Source organism: Aristolochia californica, unplaced genomic scaffold, assembly GCF_029961685.1.
Source record: "Aristolochia californica isolate CCGP_79_NKW_82.1479 unplaced genomic scaffold, dmAriCali1.0.hap1 SCAF_4, whole genome shotgun sequence".
NCBI lineage: Eukaryota > Viridiplantae > Streptophyta > Magnoliopsida > Piperales > Aristolochiaceae > Aristolochia > Aristolochia californica.
The window spans coordinates 1,804,651-1,820,272 of NW_027182103.1; positions in this window are offsets into that span (position 1 = coordinate 1,804,651).

Sequence of the window (15,622 nt, forward strand, 5' to 3'; positions counted from 1 at the left end):
TTGGTCACACCCATATATTCCTGTCTGCTTTTCTTGTCACCTTTTAGACCCTAGCACACACCACCCTTCTTTCTCTCTTCTTAATTCCTCTATATTTCATTTTATGATTCGGGTTTAAGAAATATTTTCTAATTCTTTTTGGAGATTAAATAAAAATATTTTTTAAAAATTTAAATAATATTTTTTGTAATATTATGGGTGTTGGAAATTTGATCCAGTTGCTTTAATTGGTTATTTATAGTTAAAAATATATGTTTTCTTTCAGATAAATAAAAATAAGAGTTTTTTTTTAGATATATAATTTTATAAAAATTATATCTGCTTATTTTTTTAATTTGATTTTTCTATTTATTAGATAATTCACTTTGATGTAAATTCTACACTTCTTCTCAAATTAATTAATGCCATATAAACCCTCAGGACCCACTTATTGATAAATATTTAAAGTGTTTATTATTATTATTATTATTATTATTTTGCAGACTTATTTTGCTGGAGTTATTATTAAAATTTGGGTTGTATAAAATAAAGGATAAACTTAGGAGATTAATTATAAGGATAAATTTGTAATTTTACAACATAAAAGGACATGGAAATGTACTTAAAAATTGCTCCAAGTTCCTACTTATGAATTAATTAAACATTAAGATTCCGCGAGTCTTCACAACCCATACAACTCACCAACCCTAATGGCATATTGTAATAATAAACAAATTCGGAAGGGTAGTCTCGGTATAAAAAGTACGAGCGGGTGGCACCGTGCCCGACCGAGTGCTAGTCCAACTCGAGCCTCAAACATTGACGTCCACGGTCGGCTTCCGTATACAAAAGGCCAACAAATTTAAAAAAAATAAAAAATTAGTAAAAGGACAAAGTAATAAAAAAATTAAAATGTGGGCCCGGGAGATTCCACCACTTGAGACATCGACAGCAGGCTAAAATGCGGCTGATGGTTTTCCCCTCTCTCTCTCTCTCCTTTATTTATTTATTTATTTATTTAATTCAGATTCATTATTTATTTATTTATTTTTAATTTTTAATTGGTCAAATTAGTTTGCGTGTGGGTGTTGAATAGGGTTTGTGCTTTGACAAATTAAAAAAAAAGGGTTTTTCTCCTTTTTTTAATATTTGAGTGGAGGATGTCTTTTTCTTTGTTTTTTCTTAATTTATTTATTTTATTTAGCTATTTTATTAATTAGTTTTACTTTTTATATTTAAATAATATTCTTTTATTTGTGAGGATTTATTTTTCATGGTAGGGTTAGTGGAGACAAGTCAAATGAGAGAGAGAGAGAGAGAGAGAGAGAGAATTATTATTTAAATTTATAATTTAATTTACTTAAATATTAAAACCCAAATTTATTTTTAAAAAATACTTAAGATTTTAAAAAATTACAGTTTACATAATTAAAACACGTAAAAATGAGAGAAAAATTATCCCGCTTGAATTAATTTTACTTTGAAGAATTGGTTACTCGTGTTTAATTCAACCCTACCCAAATTGAATAATCTAAACTCGTTTTTTAACTTGTCGAGTTAAAATTGTTCTTATGTGAAAAACAAATGGGGAGAAGAAAAAGATCCTTCCATCCGTCTATAATAGTAGTCGGTTGTACTCAATAGTTAAGTGCAAGTTTTAACTATTCGAAAAATGGGAAACTGAGTTTACTTTTCTTGAAGTACTAAGGTGGCTTCCTTCTCGTAGCAAGAGGGGAGGAGAAAAAAATCAAAAGTTGTGGGCATCATTGAGTCAAATGCAAGTTAGCTCATGGAATTCATATCGAATATATATTAAACAACAGAAAAGAAAGACACGAGGAAGAAGAAGAAGAAGAATTGAACTGGAAATGATCGAGGAAGGAAAATAGATCTTTTGGAGAAGCAACAAATATTTTTTGGTCAATCATTTAAGTATTATTTATTCTTTTGGGAAGGGCATCATTTATCATGTCTGCAAGCTAGCAAAATAATAATAAATAGTAAGTTTTGGTGGTGGAATCAAACTTGGGTTTCATTTCCAAAAGGTCCTTGACCCATTTGTGCTCCATCATGCAAGTGTGTGCACGTTTTGTGTCTCACTTGCATTTTTGCACTTTATCTCTTTTATGCTTTCTCTTTTGGCATTTGTTCTCATGGCTTTGTTACATATTAATTTATACTAACCATCCTTTGACACGTAACCAATCATTTAAAAATACGGTTTGTCACGTAGAACCAATCATTTTAATGTTCAATGCGAATCCAATTATATAAATAATAAGGTTATAAACACGTATTAATCGTGTAAAACCTATTTTTGATTATTTTTTTATAAAAATATGATTTTTATTTTCACATGTTGGGTGAAGAAATTACATAATTAATAAGGTTATTAGAAAGTAATAATCGCGTAAAATCTATTATAAGTATTTATAGTTTTTTTGTTAATTGAGTACAATTATTTATTTATTTATACATGTTAAAAAAATTTATATATTATTAAGAATAGAATAAATAATCAAGTAAGATCGATAGCCCTAATACCTAATATCCTTTAAAAAGAGACGAGAATAAATCCGTAAGATGATAATTTTCATTGTTTTAGTATCTATTAAGTTAAAATTTGCCAATAGACTAACGTAATATTAACTTTAAAATGTCAATTTTTACGCTAATAAAACTAATTTTATTAGTCTTATAACAAATAATGACATCGATCTTGGCCTAATCCAATTATTTCAGCTTCTAAAAAATCATCAATCTAATGTAAAGATAATGAGTGACACAATATGATAAGCAATGTTACCTACACTTTTCCTTTTCAAAGCCTTGTCAAGATTAGGAGAGATTAATGTTTGAGTCACTGGGCACTTATCAAAAGACCATTGGCTCGACGGTAAATATTTAATCAATGTTATCCCATTTGACCCACACCTCAAAAAAAAAAAAAAAAAATTTAATTCACAGTTTTTCTCATTATTTTATGATATATGAAGTGAATATAAATGTAATAAACCCAAGATGTTGTTACCTTGGTCTCCTTGGCCAAGGTCAAAAAGCTTATTTTTTAATTTATGATGATCTCTTACGAGCTCAGCATTACTTCAATCAATTAAGGGTTGAATGTAATTGACATCTTGCTCCCCAAGCAACTCATGATATCAGAGTAGAAATATGGGGCCAAAGGGGATGAGGAGATTAGAGCTTAAAATCAAGAAGATTAATTAACTATCTTGATTACCTTAACTTATCAAAAGCTAACTATCATTGGGATTTGGTAGGTCACCAACATATAAAATAGTGATGAGAGTGACATAGTGTTTGTTAATCACATTTGAACTTGTGTTGGCAACACTCATTGGATAATAATCATATGTCACCATTGGAAAGATGTCAATAGTCCAAAGGCTATTGATAAGGTAGATCATTTAAGTAGTTCAAAGGAAGATAGATTATCTCCACCTCCTTGGATAGCAACCAACTTAATTGGAACTACAAAGGGGGTCCTTGATTTTGGAAAATTAGGAAGAAACCTTTTTTCTTAAAAAAAAAATTAATCTTACTTTAGGAGAAATATGTGATTTTATGATAAAATTAAAATAACCAAAAAAGTCATAAAAAATATATTAATAAATATTAATTTCTCTAGTTCTTTGGATTTGCTAGTCCAAACTTGGCTGAATCAATTAGGATTTGTCTTTTAAGTAGACAAGATTTGATAACACTTGCCCAAGAAAGAATTAGGCAAAAATGAGGATACATTATGGGAAATTGAAACGCTTTCATAAAAATTCTTGTCGAATCGAGAATGAAGTCTTCATTATGTACATGCCAAATCATGAATTAGTAATTGCATAATTAATTCGATCGTTAGGGTCGAACTCCTTTATGGGTTTTTGATCATTTTTTCCATAGGGCCCTCTTATTTCTTCCTTATGAAAAATAAGATTATTAATTATTACAAGCCAAAGACGTCTGGCTCTCACCGGTGGTTGAAAAGGGAGAAAAGAGGAAAGAACCCTTCCCCCAAGTTTTCCATTGATGCCTTTGATGAGTCCATCGCCTTCAAAGGAAAAGGAAGGAAAAGGAAAGGGAAAGTACCCACTCCTCTTTTCTTTTTCTTAGCATATTGACAAGAAAAAGGTGAGGAGGCCCCTACCCCTTTTCGTTAAGCAAGAAGAGGGCCTTCCTTGTTTGTCAATAGGAAAGGGGCTCCCACCCCTTCTCCTAGGAGAGTCAGGGGCACCTCTCCCTTTTTTTCTTGTTTGTCAACTACAAACTCGCCTTACTTCTTCCATGGCTAGAAATATTTAATTAGGTTTGTTAATTATCATCTTAATGAAAAACAACTCATATGATATCACATTGTGGAAAAGTGCTACCACATGAGCTCAAATTAGAATGGTGTCATGATGAATATATGCTATCATGGGTAGGTTACCAACATGAAAGATAATTATAGGAATAACATCATATTTATTGTATAATAATTATCTCTCACGATCATTACCCTAATTATTTGATAATCTCTGCTTAACACTTGTTGCAAGCATTTACAGGTTTAAGTAAATTGTGAGTGCAAACAAAGCTAACTATTTTATTTAATTATAATTAATTATATTATTAGTCTATTTATGAACGAATATGGAATAAAAAGTCTTTTTTATATAGATTTGAGCAAAATTCCAATTATTATGTTCCCGGTTACTCATTTATCTGATTTTATATGATTTTAACTCCTTTTTTGGATAGTAAATACACAAGGAAACAATGACACGGGTGACGAAAAAAGTATTGGGATATTGAAATAAAAAAAAGGTATTGTCGAGTTGGTAACAAAAAAGAAAACACAAGAATATATTAACTAAGGTATGTAAAAATGATTTCAACCTCTTCACTAGAAAATTATAGACCTATTTTCGAATGAGGCATTACGAGTTAGATATGATGTTCGAAGAAACAAGATGCTCTGAATTGCCTTAAATAACTATTTCTAGTATCATTTTCTAAAGGGATCTGTAATAAATTTTAAACAAAATGTTTAATACAAGGATAAAACACCATGGAAAAAATAATTGATCAAATTTTTATTGTTAAAGCTAGAGCTGACAAGAAAATGTAGCCCAAAGATTTTTCCTTAGAAAATAAGTACAAAATAAGTACAACATGGGTCCTAGCTGAGTCACCTCACTCTCAAGTCTCCCCTTTGATGGATGCCTTATAGGAGTGAACTTTCAAAGAAACATCTTACTTTGGATTAGAGGCCAATTGGCTCTCAAACAATTCCAATAAAGTTTCAACAACCCTAAAAGAGGAAGCCTGGCAAAGTAGAAAGGTGACTTACTTGATTTAAAAGACAAGTACAAGCATTTTTTTAAAGATAGTTAAGATCATAAATTTCGATTGGTGATAAATACAGAGTAAAAAGTGTAGGTCCATTAGAAGATACAAAGGGCACTCTGCCCTAAAGTGGGACATGGCATTTGGGAGGGAGGAGATACGATAAATAATGAATAATATGGACTAATGTGATTAAAATATTTTATAATAACTTCATTTGATGACATATAACATATTTCCATAGATTTTAAATAAGTAAAAAAAAATAAAATTTAAAAGTAAAATTCAACCACCTCCGTTCTAGTCAAAATTCGGAACAAGAAAAAAATTGTTGGAGTCACTATAACTTTGGATCCCAAGAAAACACCCAAAATTCTACCAATGTTCTCAAACATTGCCTGTAACAAGTAGAAATTTAATGCAACTTCATATATTTCATCAATGTCATAGGACATAGTATACAACCAAATTATCCTCTTCAAAGACCTCATATGATGGCTAGTGGTAAGTCAATTTTGTCGGCCCCAACAAGAAACTCAATCTAGCCATTGGTTTGGACTCTTTCTACACTCATATAAGACCTACTTGAAGTTATATCGAAATTCCATTAGAAGATATTCTACCACAACTTTGTCATGTTTCCTTGAAGTAGTCAAATGAAACATGAGACCAAAACTTTCACGTCAAACGTTATAGTACCTCCAATAACAAGTTCAAATTGCTAGTTAATCATAGAAATCAAATCTAAATGTTTGTAGAGATCGAATTGATTACGTCTTTTCAAAGACCATCCAACTTATGTGTTTGACAAGAGTTTTTTTAGTAATGTCTTCAAGCTACATCTTCTAAATTTATATCACAAAGTTTGATCATTGATGTGGTTGCTTGACTAAATGTTTACCATTGATTCATTTTTTCAACCATGAGTTTCACTAAAACCAATTGTAATTAGGGATGTAAATTGTAAACATAGAACAAAATAAATTACTTTGTAATAGTTTTGATTATGGAGAACTTATTTTGTATGTCATTTCACCAAGTTATTTGTATCTTATTATATATATATATATATAAATATATTATTTAGTTATCTATTTATCACTGGTTATCTATTTAGTTATCTATTTATCAAAAAAATATTGTATCTTTAATTGGTTGAAAAAGAAAAACTCCTAAGGCTTTTAACACAATTAAATAAATAATAAGTGAGACACATTAATTCATAGTTCGAAGATATACATAATGATTAACCGCCATAGTTTAGGGTTAAATAATGATTATGTTATACATAATTATTTATGATTAAATAAAATAATAATTATTGAAAATTATAAAATTATTTACTTAAATATTAAAACCCAATTTTATTTTTAAAAATAGTTACAATTTTAAAAAATTATAGGTTGCATAATTGAAACACATAAAAATGAGAGAAATTATCTTGCTTGAATTAATTTTACTTCGAAGAATCGGTCACTCATGTTTAATTCAACCCTAACCAAATTGTATAATCTAAACTCCTTTTTTAACATGTCAAGTTAAAATTGCTTTTATGTGGAAGACAATGGGGAAAAGAAAAAGATCCTTCCACCCATCCATAATAGTAATCGGTTGCACTTAATAGTTAAGTGCAAGTTTTAACTATTCAGAAAATGGGAACCAAGATTACTTTTCTTGAAGTACTAAGGTGGCTTCCTTCTCTTGGCAAGAAGGGAAACAAGTTAAAAAAGGGTTTGAACATGGAGAAAAAAAACTCAAAAGTTGGACATTATTGAGTCAAATGCAAGCGAACTCAAGGAATTCATATTGAACATATATTAAACAACAGAAAAGAAAGACAGGAGGAAGAAGAAGAAGAAGAATTAAATTTGAATTGATCGAGGATGGAAAATAGATCTTTTGGAGATGCAACAAATTATTTTTCGGTCAATCATTTAAGTATTATGTATTCTTTTCGGAAGGGCATCATTTATCATGTATGCAAGCTAGGTAAATAATAATAAATAGTAGATTTTGGTTGTGGTATCAAACTTGGGTCTCACTACCAAAAGGTCTTTGACCCATTTGTGCTCCAACATGCATGTGTTCACGTTTTGTATCACTTTATTTCTTTTTGGAGGTGATGCTTCTCTTTTGGCATTTGTTCTCATTACTTTGTTACATATTAATTTATACTAACCATCCTTTGACACCCAACCAATCGTTTAAAAATTCGATTTGTCACGTAGAACCAATTATTTGAATGTTCAATGTGAATCCAATTATATAATTAATAAGGTTATAAACACGTAATAATCGTGTAAAACCTATTTTTTTATTATTTTTAGTTGCGCAATTATCAAACTAAAACTATACTTGTTAGGTACCCAATTAATTAGGTATAATTTATCTATTTGTTTATAAAAATATGAATTTTATTTTCACATGTTGTATAATTACTAAGGTTGTTAGCAATTAATAATCATCAAATGCTATTATAAATATCTATAGTTTTCTTGTTAACTGAGTACAATTATTTATTTATTTATACATGTTATTAAAAATAGAATAAATAATCAAGTAAGACCGATAGCCCTAATAACTGATATCCTTTAAAAAGAGATGAGAATAAATCCATAAGATGATAATTTTAGTTGTTTTAGTATCTATTATGTTAAAATTTACCAATAAACTAACGTAAAATTAACTTTAAAACGTCAAATTTCATTAGTCTTATAACCTAGTTTGCAATAACAAATAATGCTAACCACAACGTTGATCTTGGCCTAATCCAATTATTTCAGCTTCTATAAAATCATTCTTCTAATGTATGGCCCCTACTAAATCAGGATTAAGGTTTATGAGTGACACAATGTGATACTACCTACAAATCCTTGTCAAGATTAGAAGGGATTATTGTTTGAGTCACTAGGCACTTGTTGATTTACTATTGGCTCGACGGAAAATATTTAATTGATATTGTCCCAATTGACCCACACCTCAAAAAAATAAATTAATTCACAACATTTCCCAATATTTTATGATATATGAAGTGAATATAAATGTAATAAACCCAAAATCTTGTTACCACGGTCTCCTTGGCCTGTTCTTCTTGGCCAAGGTCAAAAAGCTTACTTTTAATTAATGATGATCTCTTACATGCTCAGCATTACTTCAATCAATTAGGGGTTGAATGTAATTGTCATGTTACTCACTAAGCAACTCATGATGTCAGAGTAGAATTATCAAAACAAAGGGGTCAGCTTTCCCTCTTCATGCACCTATGGGGCCAAAGGGGACAAGGAGATTAGAGCTTAAAATCAAGAAAATTAATTAACTATCTTGATTACCTCAACTTATCAAAAGCTAACTATTATTTGGATTTGGTAGGTCACCAACATATAAAATAGTGATGAGAGTGACATAGTGTTTGTTAATCATATTTGAACTTGTGTTGGCAACACTCATTGGATAATAATCATGTCACCATTTGAAAGATGTCAATAATCCAAAGGCTATTTAAGTAGTTCAAAGGAAGATAGATTATCTCCACCTCCTTGGATAGCAACCAACTTAATTGGAACTACAAAGGGGGTCCTTGATTTTGGAAATTTTCTTTATGAGGCAAAACTATGGGCAAAAGATTTTTCACTCAATGATCTACTTCCATGTACAAGCTTCTTATCTTAATGAGGCAGGGCTAAAAATATTTAATTAGTTTTACTAATTATCATCTTACTAAAAAGTAACTCATTAGATATCACAGTGGAAATATCAACACATGAGGTCAAATTAGAATGGTGTCATGATAAACCAAAAATGAAAATAAAATCATGATTATGCACAATCTATGCTATCATGGGTAGGTTACCAACATGAAAGGTAATGATAGGAATAACATCATATTTATTCAGATATTTATTGTATAATAATCATCTCTCACTATCATTATCCTATTTTTTTTGATAATCTCTACTTAATACTTGTTGCAAGCATTCACAAGTTTAAGCAAATTGTGAGTGATGACAGAAGTAACTATTTTATTTTATTTAATTAGAATTAATTATATTAATAGTCTAGTTACGAACGAATATGGAATAAATTTTTTTTATATGGATTTGTGCAAGATTTTAATTATTTTGTTCCCAAATACTCATTTATCTGATTTTATGTTATTTTAACTCCTAGTGTAATTGTAAAAAATAAATTATTGGATATTTATTGAATAATAATCATCTCTCACTATCATTATCCTAATTTTTTTATAATCTCTACTTGATACTTGTTGCAAGCATTTACAAGTTTAAGCAAATTGTGAGTGATGATAGAGGTAACTATTTTATTTAATTATAAGTAAATATATTAATAGTCCAGTTACGAATAAATATGGAATAAAAATCTTTTTTTAATGGATTTGTGCAAGATTTTAATTATTTTGTTCCCAATTACTCATTTATCTGATTTTATGTGATTTTAACTCCTTCTGGTGTAATTGTAAAAAACAATTTATAGTTTGTTAATTATTTATGTACTATTTTAAAAAATCTTAATGTTATCTATTTATTTACTCATTTTATTTTTTTATTGTGAATAATATAGTAAATACACAAGGAAACAATACAAAAAAATATTGGGATTTTGAAATAAAAACAAAAGGAATCAAGGGTATTGTCAAGTTTTAGGTTGTAACAAAAAATAAAACACGAGAATATATTAACTAAGGTATGTAAAAGGGATTTTACCCTTTTCACTAGAAAATTCTAGACCTATTTTCAAAGGAGGCATTACAAGTTAGATATAATTTTCGAAGATACAAGATGCTCTTAATTGCCTTAAATAATTATTTCTAGTATCATTTTCTAAAAGGGTTGTAACAAACTTTAAACCAAATGTTTAATAGAAAGATAAAACCCCATGGAAAAAATAATGGATCAAATTTGTATTGTTTAAGCTAGAGAAACAAGAAAATGTAGCCCAAAGATTTTCCATAGAGAATTAAATACAATAAGGGTCCTAGTTGAGTCACCTCACTATCAAGTCTACCCTTGATGGAAGCCTTATAGGAGTCAACTTTCAAAGACATCTTACTTTGGATTACAAACTAATTTTGAATATCACTTCACCCAATTATTTATATCTTATTCTATATATTATTTATTTTATCTATTTATCAATGATAAAATGGGTTATTATGTAAATAAATAGACTAGAAATTATAAAATTTTCAAAAACTATTAAAATATTTTATAAAAATCCACTAGAATTGTAAAATATATTATCTATGCATACACTAAAACAAATAAATAATGAATTACACTTTTTGTTCAACAAAGTAATCAGGTAATTTAATCGTTATTTAATATTTTTTAGTAATTATAAATTTAGCCTAGTAGATTACTTATGATATCCATGGGATGTATACGGTTTGGACCAGAGTTTGCAAACCCATGTGGGCTCTTTTTATGGAATTTTAATACACAAGCTGTAAATAGTATTCCTTAGCCTTTGGTTATTTCTTATTGAATTTGTAACAATAGTACAAACTAGACACTACTAAAAAATTATTCTTCTTCCTCTTCTTTTGTTTTTTCTTTATTGAAATGATTAAATAATTTGAAAACACAACTCTAAATGCTACATAAACCACAAGATTGACATAAAAGTTACATTTACTCTAATCTTATTAGAACCGGCCCAGTCATAAATAGATAAGTACACTTAGATTAGCTGCATCATAAATTGTTATTAGAATTATTAAAAATAATATTTGATCAGAAAACGAAAGTGGGAATAGGAAGAAATAGGTTGTAAATAATATATAAACAAAACCAAATAAACTATTCTATATATTGTTTTATTTATATATAATATATTGGAATACTATATTATCGATATATAGAATAAGTTGTTCCATACATTATTTACGTATTTATCGAATGATAGAAAAAGGTAATCAGGCAATTAATGGAATAATAAAAAATAAAATTTTATGAAACCATAAAAATATAAGAAAGTATATTATCATATACACAAAAGCCTAAGAATATCATGTTTTATCTCAAATATACATTTACTCAAATAATTTTTTTACTAAATTATTCTTATATATAATTAGGTAATCATTTATCTAATTGAGAAATAAATTTTATTTCATTCATTTTATTTAATAAATGGTAAATGTGTAATTGGATAAATCTACCTACATACCTAATTATAAAAAATATTTTATTTTATTCCATTTAATAAAACATGAAAAAAATGGGATAAATAAGTAAATTTGATAAGCCTAGGTGAAGGACACCAAGAGACAAAAAAGGGTGAAGGGCAATGCCTCTACCCTACTACTAGCTACTAAGGGGTGGCATTGAACTGAGCCGACCCCCGAACCTGCCTATTTTTGAGTCGAACTTGATTTAAATATTTTGAACTTGAGCTCAAGTCGACCCTATCCTCGAGCCTAAAATTGTAATCGAGCTCTAACCCAATAATTTTAACCAAATTCGAGCTCGAGCTTAGCCAAGTTTGAGCTCCTACATACATTTAAAACTTTGCAAAAATTACATGTCAAATAAATTATACATAAAATTATCCATACATTTTACATAAAATTGTGCATGACCTCTACATAAAATAGGGCATAACCTCTACTTAAAATTAGGTATAACCTATGTACATAATACCTGCATTAAATTGTCTGTACACTCTACATAAAATTATTCATAAACACTACAGAATATTATGAATAAACTTTATACAATAATCAAACTCAAGAAAATTAAATGAAATATCAATATCAATTCACAATCACCCAAATAAAAACTATAAATTCAATATAAATTTATAAACTATAGCTCTTTCTCTTCATGTTAGAAAATAATATACTAACTCCCCGCATGAGCAAAATTTCCACCTATGACAAAACCAAAAAAATAAAACTTATTATTGTCTAATAAAAAATACTCTCCCACTACTCGTTACTTAATGTAGTGAAAAATATTAAAATTGCCTTAATGAGAAAAAGATGAAAAATCAACTAGTAGCATTATCTTCACGGTCTTCTTCTCAAGTTGTAATCATCAAACAAAAATTTAATAAATAAAACTAAAAAACTTACTAAAAACTATCATAATAAATAATTATTCAAAAATAGTTCACCTTTTGATTTTTCTTGACACTGTAAAGAGCCTGAACCCAATCACCACCACAAATCAAAGCTTAAACTTTATTTGGTGCCAAGGAAGAATGATATGGGTCTATTACTCTACCACCAGCACTAAAGTTAAAACTCTGAAGCTATTGTTGATATAGGAATTACAAGGATATCTGTTGTCATCTTAGATAATACCCAAAATTTTAAATTATTCACTTTCCTTCATTCCAAAACATCAAAATCATATTGTGATCTCCACATTATATATGGATTCATATTCATCATAAATCTCACATAAGGTTTGTCGAACTAAGTCTATATTCATTGTAACTTCATCCTCATAATATATCTCTGGAAAACACATTTCAATCAATCTTAATTGAACCTTGGATCCAAAATTGAAGGAACAACTGTTAAGCACCTAGCCAATACTACCCAAAAGACCGGCCTGTCAGGAGCGGAAGGCATAGGTACTTAACCCAGGACCGTAACATCACAGCCATCGTCGCGAGGCTGACACCCAAGCCGGCCTACACTGGAGACGGCCCACTCTAGCGATGGTCCTAAGGTGCGGTAACACACTCAGGTTGCCCTTTTGCTTATAGCGATGGCCCATGGTGCGGGAACACACTCTGGTCGCCCCCTCTACCCAGGGCTACACACCTCTACATGCCGCTTGCAACACACGGGAATCGAACCCGTGACGTAGCCCTAGCTCTGATACCAAATGTTAAGCACCTAGCCAATACTACTTAAAAGACCGGTTTGTCAGGAGCGGAGGACATAAGTACTTGACCCAAGACCATAACAACAACCATCAACAAATTTCTTTCATCCCAATATTTCTCAAATTTCCCTTTCATTCTACCAACTATTGTCCTAATGAAAATATTTTCATTTGTAGAAGGAAAATTCATAACTTTTTTTTACCCTATATACCTCACTAAGGTACAACTTAGAAGTAGGATAGTTACTCCCAGAGAGCATATTAGTAACTACATTAAAAACTTCTAGAATCCCACACACCATTTCAACATCTTCCCATTCATCAAGACTTGGCAAACAATCATAAGTTGGTTCTCTATCTTGAAATCTAGGGAATGAATATTTGAATTTTAATGCAGAAAACAACATGTCATAAGTGGAGTTCCAACGAGTTGGGTAATCAATAACCAACCTTTTTTCACCTAGTTGTAGTTGTTGTACAATTTAAGAAAAAGTACGAAGTCTAGCTTCAGACAGATTTATAAATTTGACACTCTCATGTACATTCTCAATGATATCTTTAATTTGAGTAAGATCATCTTGGACTAATAAGTTCAGAATATGAGTACAACAACGTACGTGGAATAACTTTCCACCACAAACTAATTTCCTATTTCTTGAAATATCATCCTTTAAAACTCTCAAACAAACATCATTATATACAACATTATCAACTGAGATACTAAATACTCTATTTTTTATATCCCAATCTTGCAAACACTTGTAAATAGTGTCTACTATGTCAACACTACGATGAGGAGGAGGAACATGCACAAAACTCAAGACTTGTTTTTGTAGTTTCCAATTACTATCAATAAAATGTCCAGTAATAACCATGTATTTAATCTTTTGATTCTAGAACTTCCAAGGATCTGTGGTAAGGCTAATCTTGTTAATCTCTTTTAACAAAGTTTTTAATTTTTTTCAGCCTTGTACACTTTAATACACTCTTTAATGGTATTATAGAATATTTTTTCATAATTCACATTTGCCATCTTCATTAAAAAATTAAATCTCTCCTCTGCTATTATCATGAATGGATGCTCATGCATAAGAATCCAATTAGTAATGAGAGCTCTCATTCTAACTTAATCATATTTGCCTCCAAAATCCATAAAAGGAAGGCCATATGGACTCTGATCAACATTAGACCTGACTGGTTGAAAGTCTATGGTTTTTTGTTTTCTAATTACCACTTTTCTACTAGAACAATGTTCCAAATGCCGACTCATATGTGTAGTCACTCCACTACTAATAATACTTAAATTGGTTTTACATTGAACACCATTAAGATTTTTTTGTACCATCAATAAATGAGACTTATTTGAATTCCGACCACACATGAGACCTTTTTTGTCTTTTTGAACTCTGGATAGTGTCACCTTCTTCTTTATTTAGGGTACTTTCAACTCGGTTCACTTATGTTACATTAGCAGTTCCAAGGGGATACGACTCTGGTGGAGTTGAGTCATTATCTAAGGCCACACTAGAACTAGTGTTAACTAGCGATGCCAATTGAGCATGAGGTGTTGACATTCTTACTCTACAAAAAAATTATAAATTAAAAATAAAACAAAAAATAATCCAAAAAACAAAGATAAATAGAAAAAAAAAGATTAACATATAAATATAGACACAGATGAGAGAGGAGATAGAAACACTTTCTATTGTGTAAGGGGTTCATAATGGACCTGGCGGGAGTCTACTCATGGATCTTCATCGACGGTTTTTGTTAAATAGTAGAAAAACTGGAAGAATATGCAATTACAACAATGTCAGGAAAAATACAGAGACAAACATGGTACTTCACTTAACTAAATGACAAAGTGAGCACTTGAGTTCTGTTACAGAGCCTTAGCAGCATTGTATAGAGGAAATGTGTGATGGTGTGTTATGTTGAGTCCCTCGTTGGAAGAGGAATTGTGGCACTAACATTTGTTATCTTGTGCATATATTGTTAGACTGTGAAGAAGTTTTGTCATTATCTGTTTTTCAATAAATATGTTTTATTTTGAGGAATCTTTGTCTATATTTTCAATTTTTTTCTGGTCTACCATGGCTACAAAGGATTTCCGGAAGCTCTAAAATATACGTTCCTCTGGACTACCTTGGTACACTTACAACACCCAACTACACATGTAGTTGATAATGTACGCTGAATAGACTATAAATGCAATTTCATGGGTGACAACCAAAAGCCCAACTCAAGCACTACAACATGATTTGATACCTAGAAGTCAATAGATTGAATTATTTAACGACTCTCAGGGTCCTCATGCAATTTAGCGTCAGAACTAATGAAATGCTTATTCAGCAAATACATTGATCATGACACTTTGGACTTTTTAAACCAGTCCGTTAAGAATGTAGACACTTCAATGTAGGCCCACAAGTTGTTTTTATGAACAT